The sequence below is a fragment of the Bos javanicus genome, chromosome 14 (genome assembly GCF_032452875.1).
Source record: "Bos javanicus breed banteng chromosome 14, ARS-OSU_banteng_1.0, whole genome shotgun sequence".
Lineage (NCBI taxonomy): Eukaryota > Metazoa > Chordata > Mammalia > Artiodactyla > Bovidae > Bos > Bos javanicus.
Window position 1 is genome coordinate 80499650 of NC_083881.1, and position 17915 is coordinate 80517564.

The following is a 17915-nucleotide window of genomic DNA, read 5'->3' on the forward strand; positions in this document are numbered from 1 at the left end:
CAGTTTATCAGACCGCTTCCAGGTCTATCAACACACATAAGCCATCTAGTCTCATCCTCACTTCCAGTTAAATCCTCAGTCACCTAAGAAAATAAACCTACTTCAAAAAAGTCAAAGAAACCCACCAAGTCCTCTCAGTAATGCTGTCTCAAATATGAACATATAACTAAGAATCATCATATAAAATATTAAATACAGAAAAGTTAAAAATTTAGGTAAAAACAGTAAAAGTGATCAACAGAGAAGACAGAAATAATTCAAAACACAGAAAGCAGCTTCTAAAAACTTTAATTATGTAACTAATGAGTTCAAAATTATGTTACTATTACATCATAAACCAATGAAACAATAACAAAATGTCATTTCTTAAAAGATAAAAAGAAAAGCTCTTAGAAAAAAAGAAATTTCTCCAAAAGAGAGTGAAATGGAAAGTATAGTAGAAGAAATCTCCTAAAATATAGAAGAAAAAGGCAGAAACATGGAAAACATAGAAAAAATATAAATAACACAGAGAACCAGTCAAAAACACACAACACACATCAGTAAAGGAAACAGAAAATAGAGAGTGGCTGTGGCAGAAATAATTTTTAAATTGACCTTAAAATGGTATATATGACAAGATATTGAACCTGTGACTGTATTACATTATCTGGCAAAGGGGATTTTGCAGTTGTAAAAATGTAGTCAGTCAGTTGCCTTTAAGTTAATCAGGAGAGCATTGTCTAGGTAGACTCATTTTAATCAGGTGAGCCTTTTAACAGCATAGAATTTGGCTGATAAAGATAAGGAAGTAGGAGACTGGAAGCATCAGTGAGGTCATGCCGGCTTTTAAGATGGAGCGGGGCCGTGTGCCAGGGAACGCACACAGCCTGTAGGAACTGTGAGTGGACCCTGGGTGACAGTCAGCAAGGCAACAGGGACCTCAGCTCCTTTTAAAAAGCGATTTGTATTGGCATACAGTTGCTTTATAATGTTGTGTTAGTTTCCACTGCATGGCAAAGTGAACCAGCTGTCCATACCCTCTTTACTGGATTTCCTTCCCGTTTAGGTCACCACAGGGTGCTGAGCAGGCTTCCCTGAGCTGTAGAGTGGACTCTGGTTAGTGAAGTTTTTTATACAGAGCATCACTGGTGCGTCTGTGTCCATCTCAACCTCCCAGTTCATCCCACTCTTCGCTCCCCACCCACGTCCTCCCTTGGTGTTCATACATCATTCTCGGCATCTCTGGCTCTGTTTCTGTAGTCGCAAGGAACTCAATTCTGCCAACAAACTGAATGAGCAAGAAAACGGATTCTTCCATGAACCCCCAAGAAGAACACACAGCCCTAGTAACACCTTAATTTCAACTTTGTGAGATTCTAACTGAAGAAGCCAGCCAAACCCACCTGAACTTCTCACCTAAAGAACTATGAAATAGTAAATAGATATGAGTTTGTAACAAATTACATAGCAATAGAAAACAAATACAGGGGGAAAATGATGATGGTGATGATCATAACAATGACGATGAAAAGCAGTAGGAAGAATTCCGCAGATCTGAACAGGCATCAGCATTTACTTCAAAGGTCCTTCCCAGTGTGCAACAAAAAGACCCACGACTGGAAGAAGCACTGCAAAACTGCGGGACCAGTTATTAGTGTAAAGAGAAGATGCAAAAACATTCCAGGGGGAGGGAGGAGCAAACGCTATTTAACAGAAAAAGTAACCATTAAGGCAAAGCATTCAATATCACGGTAATCCAAGCCTATGCCCCAACCAGTAACGCTGAAGAAGCTGAAGTTAAACGGTTCTATGAAGACCTACAAGACCTTCTAGAACTAACCCAAAAAAGATGTCCTTTTCATTATAGGGGACTGGAATGCAAAAGTAGGAAGTCAAGAAACACCTGGGGTAACAGGGAAATTCGGCCTTGGAATACGGAATGAAGCAGGGCAAAGGCTAATAGCGTTCTGCCAAGAGAATGCACTGGTCATAGCAAACACCCTCTTCCAACAACACAGGAGAAGAGTCTACACGTGGACATCACCAGATGGTCAACACCGAAATCAGATTGATTATATTCTTTGCAGCCAAAGATGGAAAAGCTCTATACAGTCAGCAAAAACAAAACCAGGAGCTGACTGTGGCTCAGATCATGAACTCCTTATTGCCAAATTCAGACTTAAATTGAAGAAAACCAGGGAAAACCACTAGACCATTCAGGTATGACCTAAATCAAATGCTTTACAGTTATACAGTGGAAGTGAGAAATAGATTCAAGGTATTAGATCTGAAAGACAGAGTGCCTGAAGAACTATGGACAGAGGTTCATGACATTGTACAAAAGGCAGGGATCAAGACCATCTCCAAGAAAAAGAAATGTGAAAAGGCAAAATGGTTGTCTGGGGAGGCCTTAGAAATAACTGTGAATAGAAGAGAAGCAAAACACAAAGGAGAAAAGGAAAGATATACCCATTTGAATGTGGAGTTCTAAAGAATAGCAAGGAGAGATAAGAAAGCCTTCCTCTGTGATCAATGCAAAGAAATAGAAGAAAACAATAGAATGGGAAAGACTAGCGATCTCTTCAAGAAATTTAGAGATACCAAGGAAACATTTCATGCAAAGATGGGCTCGATAAAGGACAGAAGTGGTATGGACCTAACAGAAGCAGAAGATATTATGAACAGGTGGCAAAAATACACAGAAGAACTATAAAAAACAGATCTTCATTACCCACATAACAATGATGGTGTGGTTACTCACCTAGAGCCAGACATCCTGGAATGTGAAGTCAAATGGGCCTTATGAAGCATCACTATGAACAAAGCTAGTGGAGGTGATGGAGAAGGCAATGGCACCCCACTCCAGTACTCTTAAGCTTAAGAGTTCAACTTAAGCTTCTTCAGCCTGGAAAATCCTATGGACGGAGGAGCCTGGTAAGCTGCAGTCCATGGGGTCGCTAAGAGTTGGATACGACTGAGCAACTTCACTTTCACTTTTCACGTTCATGCATTGGAGAGGGAAATGGCAACCCACTCCAGTACTCTTGCCTGGAGAATCCCAGGGACAGGGAAGCCTGGTGGACTGCCATCTATGGGGTCGCACAGAGTCGGATACGACTGAAGTGACTTAGCAGCAGCAGCAGCAGTGGAAGTAATAGAATTCCAGTTGAGCTATTTCAAACCCCAAAAGATGATGCTGTGAAAGTGCTGCACTCAATATGCCAGCAAATTTGGAAAAGCAATGGCCACAGGACTGAAAAAGGTCAGTTTTCATTCCAATCCCAAAGAAAGGCAATGCCAAAGAATGCTCAAACTACCGCACAATTGTACTCATCTCACACGCTAGTAAAGTAATGCTCAAAATTCTCCAACCCAGGCTTCAGCAATATGTGAACTGTGAACTTCCTGATGTTCAAGCTGGTTTTAGAAAAAGCAGAAGAACCAGAGGTCAAATTGCCAACATCCACTGGATCATCGAAAAAGCAAGAGAGTTCCAGAAAAACATCTACTTCTGCTTTAATGACTATGCCAAAGCCTTTGACTGTGTGGATCACAATAAACTGTGGAAAATTCTGAAAGAGATGGGAATACCAGACCACCTGACCTGCCTCCTGAGAAATCTGTATGCAGGTCAGAAAGCAACAGTTAGAACTGGACATGGAATAACAGACTGGTTCCAAACAGGAAAAGGAGTATGTCAAGGCTGTATATTGTCACCCTGCTTATTTAACTTATACGCAGAGTACATCATGAGAAATGCTGGGCTGAATGAAGCACAAGCTGGAATCCAGATTGCTGGGAGAAATATCAATAACCTCAGATATGCAGATGACACCACCCTTGTGGCAGAAAGTGAAGAGGAACTAAAAAGCCTCTTGATGAAAGTGAAAGAGGAGAGTGAAAAAGTTGGCTTAAAGCTCAACATTCAGAAAATGAAGATCACGGCATCCGGTCCCATCACTTCATGGCAAATAGATGGAGAAACAATGGAAACTGTGACAGACTTTATTTTCTTGGACTCCAAAATCAGTGCAGATGGTGACTGCAACCATGAAATTAAAAGACACTAGCTCCTTGAAAGAAAAGCTATGACCAACATAGATAGCATATTGAAAAGCAGAGACATTACTTTGTCAACAAAGGTCCATCTAGTCATATCTATGGGTTTTCCAATAGTCATGCATGGATATGCGAGCTGGACTATAAAGAAAGCTGAGCACTGAAGAATTGATGCTTTTGAACTGTGGTTTTGGAGAAGACTCTTGAGAGTCCCTTGGACTGCAAGGAGCTCCAACCAGTCCATCCTTAAGGAAATAAGTCCTGAATATTCATTGGAAGGACTGATGCTGAAGCTGAAAGTCATACTTTGGCCACCTGATATGAAGAGCTGACTCATTGGAAAAGACCCTGATGCTGGGAAAGACAAGGTGGGAGGAGAAGGGGATGATAGAGGATGAGATGGTTGGATGGCATCACCATCTTGATGGACAAGAGTTTGAGCCACCTCCCGGAGCTGCTGATAGACAAGGAGGCCTGGTGTGCTGCAGTCCAAGGGGTCGATAGATTCAGACACGACTGAGCAACTGAACTGCACTGCACTGAACAGAAAAGAAAATTACAGATGAACTGGCACAGACCAGAGGCCACAGACCCCAGTGATTAAGCCTTTTCCTTTTTTAATTCAGACATTCTGATTTGAGTCCTGACACAGCTACTTGCAAGCTTCATGATCTTGAGAATGTTACTTGACTTGTCAATTCCCAAGTTTCTTTTCTGTAGAATGGATGTAATGATGTTATCTTATGCGGATACTGTAAGAATTGAATAAACACATACACATAGATTTGATATAGAGATGTAAGTGGGCTTCCCAGCTGGCTCTAGTATTAAAGATCCTGCCTGCCAATGAGACTTATGAGACCTGGGTTCAATCCCTGGGTAGGGGCCATCCCCTAGAGGAGGGCATGGCAAGCCACTCTAGTATTCTTGCCTGGAGAATCCCATGGACAGAGGAGCTGGGCAGGCTACAGTCCACAGAGTCACAAAGAGTCAGATACGACTGGAGGGACTTAGCATGCACACATAGATATCAGTATAGACAGAGAGAGATAATGCTAAGAATAGTTTCTGGCACCATATATTAGCTTTTCTCGTATTATTAGATATTTCATCATCAACACTAGATGCTCAAAGGTAATGAAAGAATGCCTTCAATTTTCTCAAGGGAAAGATATTTTAAAATTATAATTTCAAACATTAAAAAGCACTGGGACGACCCAGAGGGATCGTATAGGGAGGGAGGAGGGAGGAGGGTTCAGGATGGGGAACACATGTATACCTGTGGCAGATTCATTTTGATGTTTGGCAAAACTAATACAATTATGTAAAGTTTAAAATAAAATAAAATTATAAATAAATAAACAACCAGGGGAAAAAAAAAAGCTACTAAGACGATATGAAAACAAGACATGTTTAGAGATGTTGATCCAATGTGCCTGTTCAAAGATTCTGAGGTATACTCAGTTCAGTTCAGTCGCTCAGTCGTGTCTGACTCTTTGCGACCCATGAATCGCAGCACGCCAGGCCTCCCTGTCCATCACCAACTCCCGGAGTTCACTCAGACTCACGTCCATCGAGTCGGTGATGCCATCCAGCCATCTCATCCTCTGCCGTCCCCTTCTCCTCCTGCCCCCAATCCCTCCCAGCATCAGAGTCTTTTCCAATGAGTCAACTCTTCGCATCAGGTGGCCAAAGTACTGGAGTTTCAGCTTTAGCATCATTCTTTCCAAAGAAATCCCAGGGCTGATCTCCTTCAGAATGGACTGGTTGGATCTCCTTGCAGTCCAAGGGACTCTCAAGAGTCTTCTCCAACACCACAGTTCAAAATACAACAAAATGAGGAAAAAAAAGCAAAAAGGATGGTTGTATCTAGTGAACTAACCAGATATTAATGATGGAGAACATCTGAAAGGTGATTTTTTTCCCCCTGAAAACAACTACCTATCCAAATTGGAGTGAAGGGATAATAGGAGTTACGGTAATGTATGCTATGCATATTGTTTTGAACTTTTAATCTGTGTCCAAAGCTTAGAAGACTTAGCAATATTTTGTTCTGACCTCAGGACAAAATATCTAAACTAAGAGCTTGATAACAGGCAAGTAATATGGGATGTAAAGAAGACAAAATTAAGATGGGGGAAAGATTCAGAATGATAAATGTATCATTTGAAGTTAAAAGGCCAACCAATAGAAACAAATTATAATAAAAATAACAAGGAAAGAGCAGAAAGAATGCAAGGGAACTAACCGCAAAATCCTGTGTGTTTCTTCTGATGCTTCAGATGGATGAGCTGTTGTAACAGTGAAGCGTCTAAAGCCAGCCCCTCGGCTATTGCAGCAAACCCCACTCAGGCTTCTGTTCCGGGGGACATGGCTCTGGATCCTTCTTACCTCCCCTGCATGGCTCCATCTTTTCCATTTTCCCAATGACTTACAAACATGTAAATTATCTAGTTCTAAAGAAGCAAATGATGTTCCCCAGGTGAAACAGTGGTAAAGCATCCACCTGCCAATGCAGGAGACACAAGAGACGTGAGCTGGATCCCTGGGTGCGGAAGATCCCCTGGAGGAGGAAACGGCAACCCACTCCAGTATTCTTACCTGGAGAATCCCATGGATAGAGGCGCCTGGTGGGCTACAGTCCCTGGGGTCGCATAGAGTCAGACACGACTGAGTGACTGAGCATACACGCACACAAAGAAAAAAATACAAACAAACACCTTTCTTACAGCACATGCCGCTCTGACTATAGGTCCATTTTTCTAGCTCCATTTGGAGCAGTCACTCCACAGAACTGACTGTGCTTGTTGACTCTGACTCCTTCACACCCATTCTTCTCAAGGCCACCCTCCAATCTAGCTGTGCCCTACAGAAGCATGACTGAAAATAACAGGTGCAATAAAAATGATAATGTACATTAAACAACAGGCAGATAATTTTATTTAGTAAAGCAAAAAAATAGAGGCGTGGTCACATCATCCAGTTGAGAAGTTGGTAATACCGCAACCCTTTAAAAAGACTGCCTCTGGGGGTGGGCAGGGGTTTGGAAAGAAGAGGCTAGTAATTTTTACTTTTCATCATAAACACTTCTGATCTATTTGATTGGTTACTATGTAAACAAATGATTTGAGAAAATAAAGTTATGACAGCATAAGTCATTCATTTTCTGTTATTTACTAGCTAGAGAAGTTTCATATTTCCATATAGGAACCTATGCTATCTTTAGTGGAAAAACAGTCAGTATTCTTTTTCCATTTCCAAAAATATAGAATTTTATTATAGCTGTATACCTTGATTCGGAAAACACTATTTCTGAGTTTTTAGAGACCTGATTTTTGACATACAGGCCCCTCACAAAATTACAGCCTCATCATTCTAACCTTGTGTGATTCCCAGTTATATCTTACAACCAAACCATTAAAAAAACCATTATCTTCATAATACTAAAATGTAATAACTTTGTAATAACAGTATCAACCAAAATTAGCAGGTGGATGCCAGGTGATTAGGCTCTGGCCCAAAAAATGGCCTGAAGGAGAGGTCGCACAGGCCCTGATGTACAACCAACCTCGCTGCAGCGGAGCAAAGTGAAGTGAAGTCGCTCAATCGCATCTGACTCTTTGCGACCCCATGGACTGTAGCCCATTGGGCTCCTCCAACCATGGAATTCCCCAGGCAAGAGTACTGGAGTGGGTTGTCATTTCCTTCTCCAGGGGATCTTCCTGACCCAGGGATCGAACCCCAGTCTCCCGCATTCTAGGCAGACGCTTTACCGTCTGAGCCACCAGGGAAGCCTAGCGGAGGAAAAGGGGAGACAAGTCCGCACTGTGCATCTTGTTGAGCTGAACTGCACAAAGAGCCGACTACCCACACAACAACTCCAGAGCAAAGTTCCTTTAGCCTCAATCCGACGTGCACATGTGTGAATACACACGCACCTCTATGCACACGCAGATCTCACACAAATTTCTGATCTGGAAAGATTTCCTGTCTTTTCAAAATGAGGAACGATCAAGTGCAGGATCTATGTAAGAAAGCTACCAGTACATAAAAGGAAAGGAACAAGAACAGAAAAGCAAAAGAAGGAAGTTTTGCTGTGGAGCAGCTGAAAATTGTGGCAAAGGATTTTCCCAGTTACTCAAAAAATAACAAATGTAAGGACCTTTATATAAAACAAGCTCAAAGCAGAAGGGGCCCAGCAAAGAATGATAACAACAATCAGAGCACACAGATGAAATTGACCTGGAAGAGTGAGTTAGCCTTCTAAAGCCACAATTGAGCTCTTGCACACGTAATTCCCACTCTCGTCCTGAGCGCAGGGGACCTGGGCAAGGCTCCTGCCCCTGGAACAGGCTTCACAAGTGGCTTCCACACCCTCATTTTACTTGCTGTAAAATATATAAGAAACAAAATCACAGTTCTCATTTTATAACCATATCACAAACGGGTCGAGCCAGCAGTCCCTCAAACCTATATTTTTCCTGCCTGCAAGACTGCTTATGAGAACATTTTTTACCTTCTCTAGACAGCCTTTGAGGATGCGATGATCAACACTGGGTGGTTTTAACCTTGGCTGCAGGCGGGGAGACAGGGATCCACAAGGATGGAGACAAGTCTCCAGGGCCCATCACAGCCAGTTGGGTTCCTGGGGGCTTTGTGCCCTCAGAGCAAGCGGGGTGATAAACGTGAAGCCGTGACTCGCAACGTGACAGTCTTCACTGACCGCTCTTCTCTGGCTTCTCTGCTGAAGTTCTCAGATTGAGAGCAGTGGGCTGGCAAGTCGTCCCCGACCCCAGGACAAAAAGCGCGGGCCCTGCTTTTGGACTTTGCGGTGAAGAAGAGAGAAGGAAACCAGCTTTACCTACTGACCTGCACCCAGCGGCCTCGCAGGCCTCCTCACTCAGACAGAGCTGACTCCATCCACCCTGCTTTAAGTCTCTGCTGCTGCTGCTGCTGCTGCTGCTGCTAAGTCACTTTAGTCGTGTCCGACTCTGTGCGACCCCATAGACAGCAGCCCACCAGGCTCCCCCGTCCCTGGGATTCTCCAGGCAAGAACACTGGAGTGAGTTGCTGTTTCCTTCTCCAATGCATGAAAGTGAAAAGTGAAAGTGAAGTCGCTCAGTCGTGTCCGACTCTTGGCGACCCCATGGACTGCAGCCCACCAGGCTCCTCCGTCCACGGGACTTTCCAGGCGAGAGGACTGGAGTGGGGTGACATTAGTGTACAGGATTTCTAAATCCTCAGGGGAATCAACGTCAGACTGCACCAATCTCCCACTTTTTCTGGGGAAATGTGCTAAAACTGAAATGTGGATTGAAAAAGAAAGAACTCTTCACTGTAAGTACAGTAACCTAAGTATCTGGAGGAAAAGACCTTCTAAGTGAAACCTTGGTTTGAAACAACTCTGTGGAAATTACTTTCTCTCCACAGCAGTATCTCTATATGCCCCCCAAATTCAAGAAAACACTCACATGTAAATGTGATTCCTCAGTGGCTTTCTGATGTAATATGGGCAGCTCTACGGAGAAGGCAAAGGCAACCCACTCCAGTGTTCTTGCCTGGAGAATCCCAGGGACGGGGAGCCTGGTGGGCTGCCGTACATGGGGTCGCACAGAGTCAGACACGATTGAAGCGACTTAGCAGCAGCAGCAGGTCAGCTCTAGCCCAGAAGACTAGTATTTTCATAATGCCCCATCACCATCGATTCCTATATTGCTCTGATCAATAAAATATGCAAAAAGATAATTTTAAAATTAAATGCAAATTATAGAAATTTATTTATATATTTAGTTAGCAAAAGAAAAAAGAAAATATGTAAATAAAGGTTAATAAATTCAACTGGACATAATATAAGCACATACTGATACCAATAAAAACACTAGATTTTTTTCTTTTACATTCTTTCTTATTTATGCTAAACAGTAAAATAACAACCATAGTAAATTTTAATAAATATGAGCCACAAAAATATATTTTCAAAATACAGTACAGATAGTAATATCTTAAGGAAGTCTAAATTCTAAAGGATAAGGAGGGGTATGACAGATATTTATCTAATACAATATTTTACAATGTGCACATCAGGGGTATATCATCCAGATTTTATTCTCAGTTTATTCCATGAATATTTGCAATTGACCAGTTGTGAATGCCTGTATAATTCAGGTACAAAAAACACAGATTAGAAATGACAACTGACATAAAATAATTTATATGTTATAAAATATGTTTCAGTATATTTTCATACTGTGTATTTCTGGTATTTATATAATTTTTAAAAAGCAAAACACAAACATACAAAACAAAACTTAGTTCGATCTACAAAATTATAGGTAATTTATAGCCTCCAGGGGCCTGTGTGTAATATTACACAGATTATCCAGTCCTTTCAATAACTATTTATTTAGCTGTAGTTTTGAAAAGCAGTATATGAATCCATTAACTCATGTTAATTCTGGAGAAAAAACATCTGATACCCAATGTTAATTTTCCTGCCTTGAGCATATAACCAGGGCAAAGATATATTCTTGTTTGACTTTTAAATGCCATTTAAATGTGTCTCTGCATCTGAAATTTTTGCTCAAAATTTATACAACTATATTGAATGATAAAACAGTAAGGACTAATATATTTAATGATCTAAGATATAATGTCTCAAAAAATGAAATTTGGAAACATTTTAGTATATGGAAACTTAAGACCAACATTTTGAGGGGAACAAAAAACAAAAACTGACTGGGAGTTAAAGATTTAAAAGGCTCTTTATTGGGCCGACTGTTTTTATTTGATATTAGATGAAATGTCTACCAAATACCCTAAAACAGATTAATGATAGAAGTCAGTTAACTCATTTTTTCCTTTCCACGTGTGGGAATATTGGAATTTCTATAGCTGGTAATACTATGTTCCATATGTTTAAATATTAAACACATACACCAGTGTAACCTCTAGGCCACAAGATGAAGTGAACCAAATTTATATTTCTCTTTCTAGGTTTTTTTAAAAAATATATCTTCCTCTTTGCCTTGGGAAAATTCATTTCAGGAAAAGTTATGAGTACCTTTGAAAAGTCATTATGTTACCTTTTCCAGAAGAAGGTCCATGTTTTGGTCATCTCTACTTAAGGAATACAAATTAACTGAACATGAGTAATCATAGAGGTCATGTGATACTGCAAAGAGTGAGACACTGTTTATTTCTGCTCCTTACTTAGCGATGCAAATTTAAGCAAGATATATACCTTCTTTGACCCATGATTTCCTAGTATGTACTGAGATCATGATATCATTCTGTTTCTTGGTGGTTTTTTTTTTTTTTAGTTTATTTTTTTGGCTGCATGTGGGATCTTAGTTCCCTGACCAGGGATTGAACCCCTGCCCAGGAAGCACAGAGTCTTAACCACTGGACCACCTGGAAAGTCCTAGACCACCACTCTTTCAGGATAACAGAAAAGATTAACCAGGGGAAAGACCCAGAATTGTCAAAGCAATGGTGAGGAAAAGGACAAAGCTGAAGGCGTAGCCCTCCTGGACTCCAAAGTACAATGGTTGACTGGAAAATTTTTCAGTGAAAGATTCTGGAGAAAGGCTCTTTAAGGGACACCATTCAAATGCCTAGGATCCATAATTGTTCCAGAGATCTGACGCAGCTGGTCATTTCACGAATCATTTAAGTGAGAATGGTTGGTAGCTTCATAGAGCTACTCCTGCCAACTCAATTCCTAAGCAAGAATACTTCCCTGACTTTATGCACAAGCCTCTTCTGTCCTCCACTCAGTAGTCATATGATGGATACGACTGGCTATGAAAGACTCCCCACTCCGTATCACGCATTTTCAATACGTATTTGGCCAAGTTGCTTCAGCTGTGTCCAACTCTTTGTGACCCTCTGGACTGTAGCCCACCAAGCTCCTCTGTCCATGGATTCTCCAGGCAAGAACACTGGAGTGGGGTGCCATGCCCTCCTCCGGGGGATCGTCCCAACTCAAGGATCGAACCCGCATCTCTCACATCTCCTGAATTGGCAGGCGGGTTCGTTACTACCAGTGCCACCTGGGAAGCCCATATTCTAGAACAGCTAACATCTATTTAGCTCTGGGTTTCAGGCACTGAGCTCATGACTTGACATGCGTCGGTTTGTCATAGTAAGTGTAAAGTCAGTACTATACTTCTCTCCATTTTGCAGATGATAAAACAGAAGCCTACGGGTTTCAGTAAACTGCAACTTCTCATGGGTCAATCCAGGGTGGAGTCAAAACTCTATTCCAGGTGTGTTGACCTGAATGTCCATGTTGCTAATCACAATAAATGGATTAAGAGAGACCATTACTGCAGAAAGTCAAGAGTGGAAAAGGGATGGAGGTGGGGGATGAGAGTTGGGGAACTGATGCTTCCCTATCCTGAACTTGGGCCTCCCTATGGCTCAGACGGTAAAGAATCTGCCTGCAATGCTGGAGACCCAGGTTCAATCCCTGGGTTGGGAAGACCCCCTGGAAAAGGGAGTGATGGCAACCCAGTCCAATATTCTTGCCTGGAGAATCTCATGGACAGAGGAGCCTGGAGTCCATGGGGTCGCACGGTCTAATACGACCAAGTGACTGAGCATGGCAGAGGCATCCCCCGCCTCAGCTTCTATGTTCTCCAAACCACAGATACATGTATCTGGATCTTCAGGAGGTTTTCATGCAGCGCCTCTCAACAGATTTGAAGAATAGGATGAGAATTAGTAAACAGTTCACCATCCCAACACACACATCCATGCTCCTGTGCACACACATACCTTGGGGAGGGGACGGGCACAGCACACCAACTCTGAAGAAATCCTTTATCTTCCACTTACCTTATCTCTCCACTTTAATCTCTTTATCGCTTTGGATGCAGACTGGACACATTACAGCACCAGCTGTCTCCTTTGTAAGTCAGGCCTCTCTGAAGTCTTCCTCACTTTGCTGTGTAGAAACTGTCTTCCTGGAGATTTGGCCAAACCTGAGATCACACGAACTCTATGTTAACACAGGTTGCTCAAAAGGAAAAGGAACTTTGAACTCTTTCATTCAACAAGAAATCTATCTTCTTTATCTTGTCCCTCTTCAAAAGCTTCCCTTTTTCCACTGCTGGTTGCATAACAGCAGATCTGTGATGAGGGTAATGACTTGCATTGTATAGCTATGCAAATGAATTCCAAGTGCTCCGTCAGACGATGAAAGGAAAAATGATGACTATTTTATTCGGCTCGTTCTAGAGTAAACACCGGTAAACTCACTACAGGATACACCTTCACTGAATATCTATGAATGAAGGAAGAGTCTCTGATTACTGGTTTTGTCTTTATTTCTATTTGATAAATTACATTTAATTATGGCATAAAAATTAGCCATGTAATAAGGTATAATTTCTGAGAACAGCATAAATTCTAATGATTGTAAATAAAGAGACCGCATGACAACTCTGCAAACTCATCAGAATGGTTTGGTTTATATTTCTTTAAAAGATTAGTGTGCATAATATGGAACTTTCTTCAAAGTGTTAATTCTAGAATTCTTTATGAAAAAGCAATTGAAGAAATCAGTATTACATGGAAATGCATTTTATAATAGATACAATCTACCCACTAAATGAAGCTGTGGAAATTTAAAAAAAATTACCCACCAAATTCTTCTCTAATTGAGCAACTGCTAATTAAATCAAGTGCTCAACTAGTTAATCACAGTTAAGCAGTGCACTTCGAAGCCTCTCCCAGTTGACATTTAGCCAAGAACTGCCTGTGTCTCTTCCTGCAGCCTCCCACACCATCCACTGGTTCCTGCATTTCACGTTCAGTTAGCAGGGTGAGATATCTGAAACCACTTTCACAAGGTCCATGTGTCCAAGGACAGTTCAGCACGTCTTTTTGATCAAAATACAAGAAAAAGACAGTGACTACTATTCATAACTGACTTCCATACTCTGTTGTGTAAAATGTCAACAAAGAGCAGGCAGAATTATCGACAGTAACTGCAATGACTCCAAATGCTGCTCCACACCACAGCAGAGACCAGGAGTCAGGAAAAGGAAGGGTATCTTGATGACTTTCACCCCACCATTCGCCTATTCTTTTCCAAACAACCCCTGATCTGTGAAGAAGTGAAGGAAGCCTTTGTGCCATATCACAGTAACACGTGAGAGCCAATGACAAACTTCTAAATGCGCCAGAAATCACGTCTTCTTTAGCAAGTCTTACTGTGAAAGTTCGAACATTGTTCTCTTTGACCCCTTTCCAGTTATAAATCCCTCCTTGCGTGCTAACTCTAAAAAGCGTCTAGACTGTATTTTCTCCCTTCAATTCTATTGTTCCATAATGATCAGAGAGTCCTACTGAAAGTCATACTTAAACCCCATTTGCTACTGCCGTCAGCACTTCTTGCCTCACTCACTGCAGGTTTGGGATCATGGTCTCAATCTCCATTCCAGCGCTTTTGTGTCTTGCCTGATGCCTGCTCAGTTGCTTCAGTCGTATCCGCCTCTTTGTGACCCCGTGGACTGCAGCCCGCCAGGCTCCTCTGCCCATGGGATTCTCCAGGCAAGAACACTGGAGTGGGTGGCCGTGCCCTCCTCCAGGGGATCTTCCCGACCCAGTGGTCGCAGCCACGTCTCCTGCATTGCAGGTGGATTCTTCACTGCTGAGCCACCGGGAAGCCTGAGGTCTTAGACGATTCCGAGTCAACGATGAGGACCCAAACCACACAGCAGTCTTGCCACAAGGGAGTCAGCTGACAACTCGTGCAGGCACACTCTGGATACCATCACCCGCAGAATTTCCCTGGCTTTGCAATACTAAATTCAGACCTCATCCTCCCTGAACTTGCCTTCCAATCCTTTCAGGAAACAAGGTGGATGGTCTGCCCCCCTCGTGTGAGCTGTGGAGTTGATGCAAACACACACATGTGAGGGGACTAAAACCATCATAAGCTAAACTGGGGCTTCAGTCCGGCTCAGGAATCCTACGAGGTTTCTCTTATTTCTCTTGTTGACTCTCTTACCTCCTGTTATTTCTCTTTCTCTTTCTCTCAAGAGTTTATCTATATATTTCACAGAAAATATAAAAGTCTTTAGAAAATAATCAACTCAACTTTGCCCCATCATATTCATGATTCCCTGGTGGCTCAGACAGTATAGAATCTGCCTGCAATGCAGGAGACCAGGATTTGATCCCTGGGTCAGGAAAAACCCTTGGAGGAGGGCATGGCAACCCACTCCAGTGTTCTTGCCTGGAGAAACCCATGGACAGAGGAGCCTGGGGGGCTACAGTCCGTGGGGTTGCAAAGAGTTGGACACGACTAAGGGACTAACGTTTTCACTTTCTCCTTATTCATAAATCTACTGAAAATGGATTCCTTCTTTCCTCGCCTCTCTCCTGTTACACAGACATGGTATTTTGGAGGGCATCGCAGAGAGGACGTGACCGCCGGCTGGCCCAGGAGCTGGAGCCCCGCCCCGGCATGTGCTGTCTCTTCACCATTGCCGCACTGAGTGCTTTCAAGGATGCAAGCCTTCAGAGAATAACCTGGTGTTGGGACCATCGGGAAAGCGTATGTGACTGAGCCTCAGGAAAGTGTCTGTACAAACTGTTAAGATTCTGACAGGCAGAGGTCTCCGCTCACGTACGTTCCCTGCTTATTGAAACTTACTGCCACCTACCAATCTGGATATCCGCCTCTTCCCTTAGTTCCTCTTGTCCTTCTTCTTTTTTTTTTTTCTCTTGTCCTTCTTTTAAGGGAGTCAGTGTTTAATTTCATCTCCAGACCTCTCAGGGTTGCAAACCGACAGACAGCCTTATCCCTTGAGAAAATAAATGCTTCTAAAAAGAGATCCCAAATACTAACCTAGTGTCTTTTTCTCTTTATAGGCAAGCAATCCTTTTTAAAAAAATTATTTATTTTTAATTGAAGGATAATTGCTTTACAGTATTGCGCCGGTTTCTGCCAAACATCAACATGAATCAGCCATGTCCTCTTTAAGGAGTTGTCTGTTCTTAATCACTCCGGTGCTTTACTTTTTCATGCCTTCTGTATCTGCTCTAACCTGAAAATCTTTCCCATCACACACATAATCGACAACCTCCCTCAGATGCTTTCAAACTATGATGTTGGGAGAAGACTCTTTAGAGTCCCTTAGACTGCAAGGAGATCCAACCAGTCCATCCTAAAGGAAATTAGTCCTGAATATTCATTGGAAGGACTGATGCTGAAGCTGAAACTCCAATACTTTGGCCACCTGATGCGAAGAGCCAACTCATTAGAAAAGGCCCTGATGCTAGGAAAGATTGAAGGCGGGAGGAGAAGGGGGCGACAGAGGATAGATGGTTGGATGGCATCACTGACTCGATGGACGTGAGTCTGAGTAAACTCCAGGAGTTGGTGATGGATGGGGAAACCTGGCGTGCTGCAGTCCATGGGGTCACAAAGAGTCCGACACAACTGAGCGACTGAACAACAGATCCACAGAGAGGCATCCAAAGCCCATGACATTCAAACCAAATTCATCAACCCCTCATTTCCACTCTAAAAAACAAACATCTCCACTATTCCTTATTTTCGTTTATAGCACTAAAGTGAAAGTGAAAGTGAAGTCACTCAGTTGTGTCCGACTCTTTGTGACCCCATGGACACCGGGCTCCTCTGTCCATGGGATTCTCCAGACAAGAATCCTGGAGTGGGTTGCCATTTCCTTCTCCGGGGAATCTTCCGACCCAGGGATTGAACCCAGGTCTCCCGCATTGTAGACAGACGCTTTACCGTCTGAGCCACCAGGGAAGTAACTTTACACGACTACACTTTTACAGCACTAGCCTTTACCCAGGTAAGTGAAAAACCTGAGAGGTGCTGCTTCACAGATAAATGTGTGTGAATGACAACAGAAAATAGACTGAATGCAGATTACATCCAGAAGGATGTTTGAAAGTCAAATTTAGCACAACATTGCTTTAAAAGTATCTGACAGTCTAAAATGCTAACAATTATTATAACTATTATAGCCATGTTTCTTCTTCACTTCCTCTCCACCACCAGTTCATCACTAAATCATCTTGTTTTTATTTCCTAAATATACTTTTCTATCGGCTACTTTCCTCCAGCTCTCCTTGACTGGCCTGTTCTAAAGTATGTCCCACCCAGCCCACTCTCCAGCTCCCCCCCAGACCACGGGCACAGCTTCCGAACTGTTCTCCTGACGTCCAGTCCTGTGCCTCTTAGTTTTCCCCACCTTGAGCTCTGTACAAAGACAATCTGATTAAGTCAGCACTACCCCCTCCTCCAGCAGCACCCCCCAAATTTCACTGTGAATGCAGCCTGCGCGTGTGCACGCTTGGCCGCTCCGCCGTGTCCAGGTGACCCCATGGGTAGCTCTGAGTAACATGTGTATGTGTCACACATATGACTACTTTCCCCCTCTGCCAACTCACGCCAGCTACCCTGTCCCTCCTCTCGGTTTCCTGAGCTAACCAAACCCCTTTCCACTTCTGGCTGGCACGCCTCCTGTTGTCTCTGCCTGGAGCACAAGTCTGCACAGCCTCCTCTTCCCTGCGTTTGGCCTAGTGGCCTTCGACTTATTTTCTTAGTCTAAGGTTACAGTTTAAATTCTCTAGGAACCTTTGCGAGCCTGTGTGTGTGAGTTGCTCAGTCGTGTCCGACTCTTTGTGACCCCATGGACTATACCCCGCCAGGCTCCTCTGTCCATGGGATTCTCCAGGCAGGAATACTAAAGTAGGGTGCCATGCCCTCCTCCGGGGGATCTTCCTGACCCAGGGATGAAACCCAGGTCACCCACATTGCAGGCGGATTCTTTACCATCTGAGCCAAGAGGGAAGCCTCCTAGGAAACTTTACCTGATACCTTTCAA

General features: G+C 42.9%; 1 long non-coding RNA gene across 2 annotated transcripts in view; it reads right to left on the reverse strand.

Moving 5' to 3' along the window:
* The window catches only part of LOC133260780 (uncharacterized), a 181235-nt gene that overhangs the window by 28542 nt on the left and 134778 nt on the right, over positions 1-17915 (reverse strand). For both annotated transcript variants that reach the window (XR_009740964.1, XR_009740963.1), the window contains one exon: positions 12880-13025. This is a non-coding gene — a long non-coding RNA (uncharacterized LOC133260780). The remainder of the gene's footprint in view (positions 1-12879; positions 13026-17915) is intronic.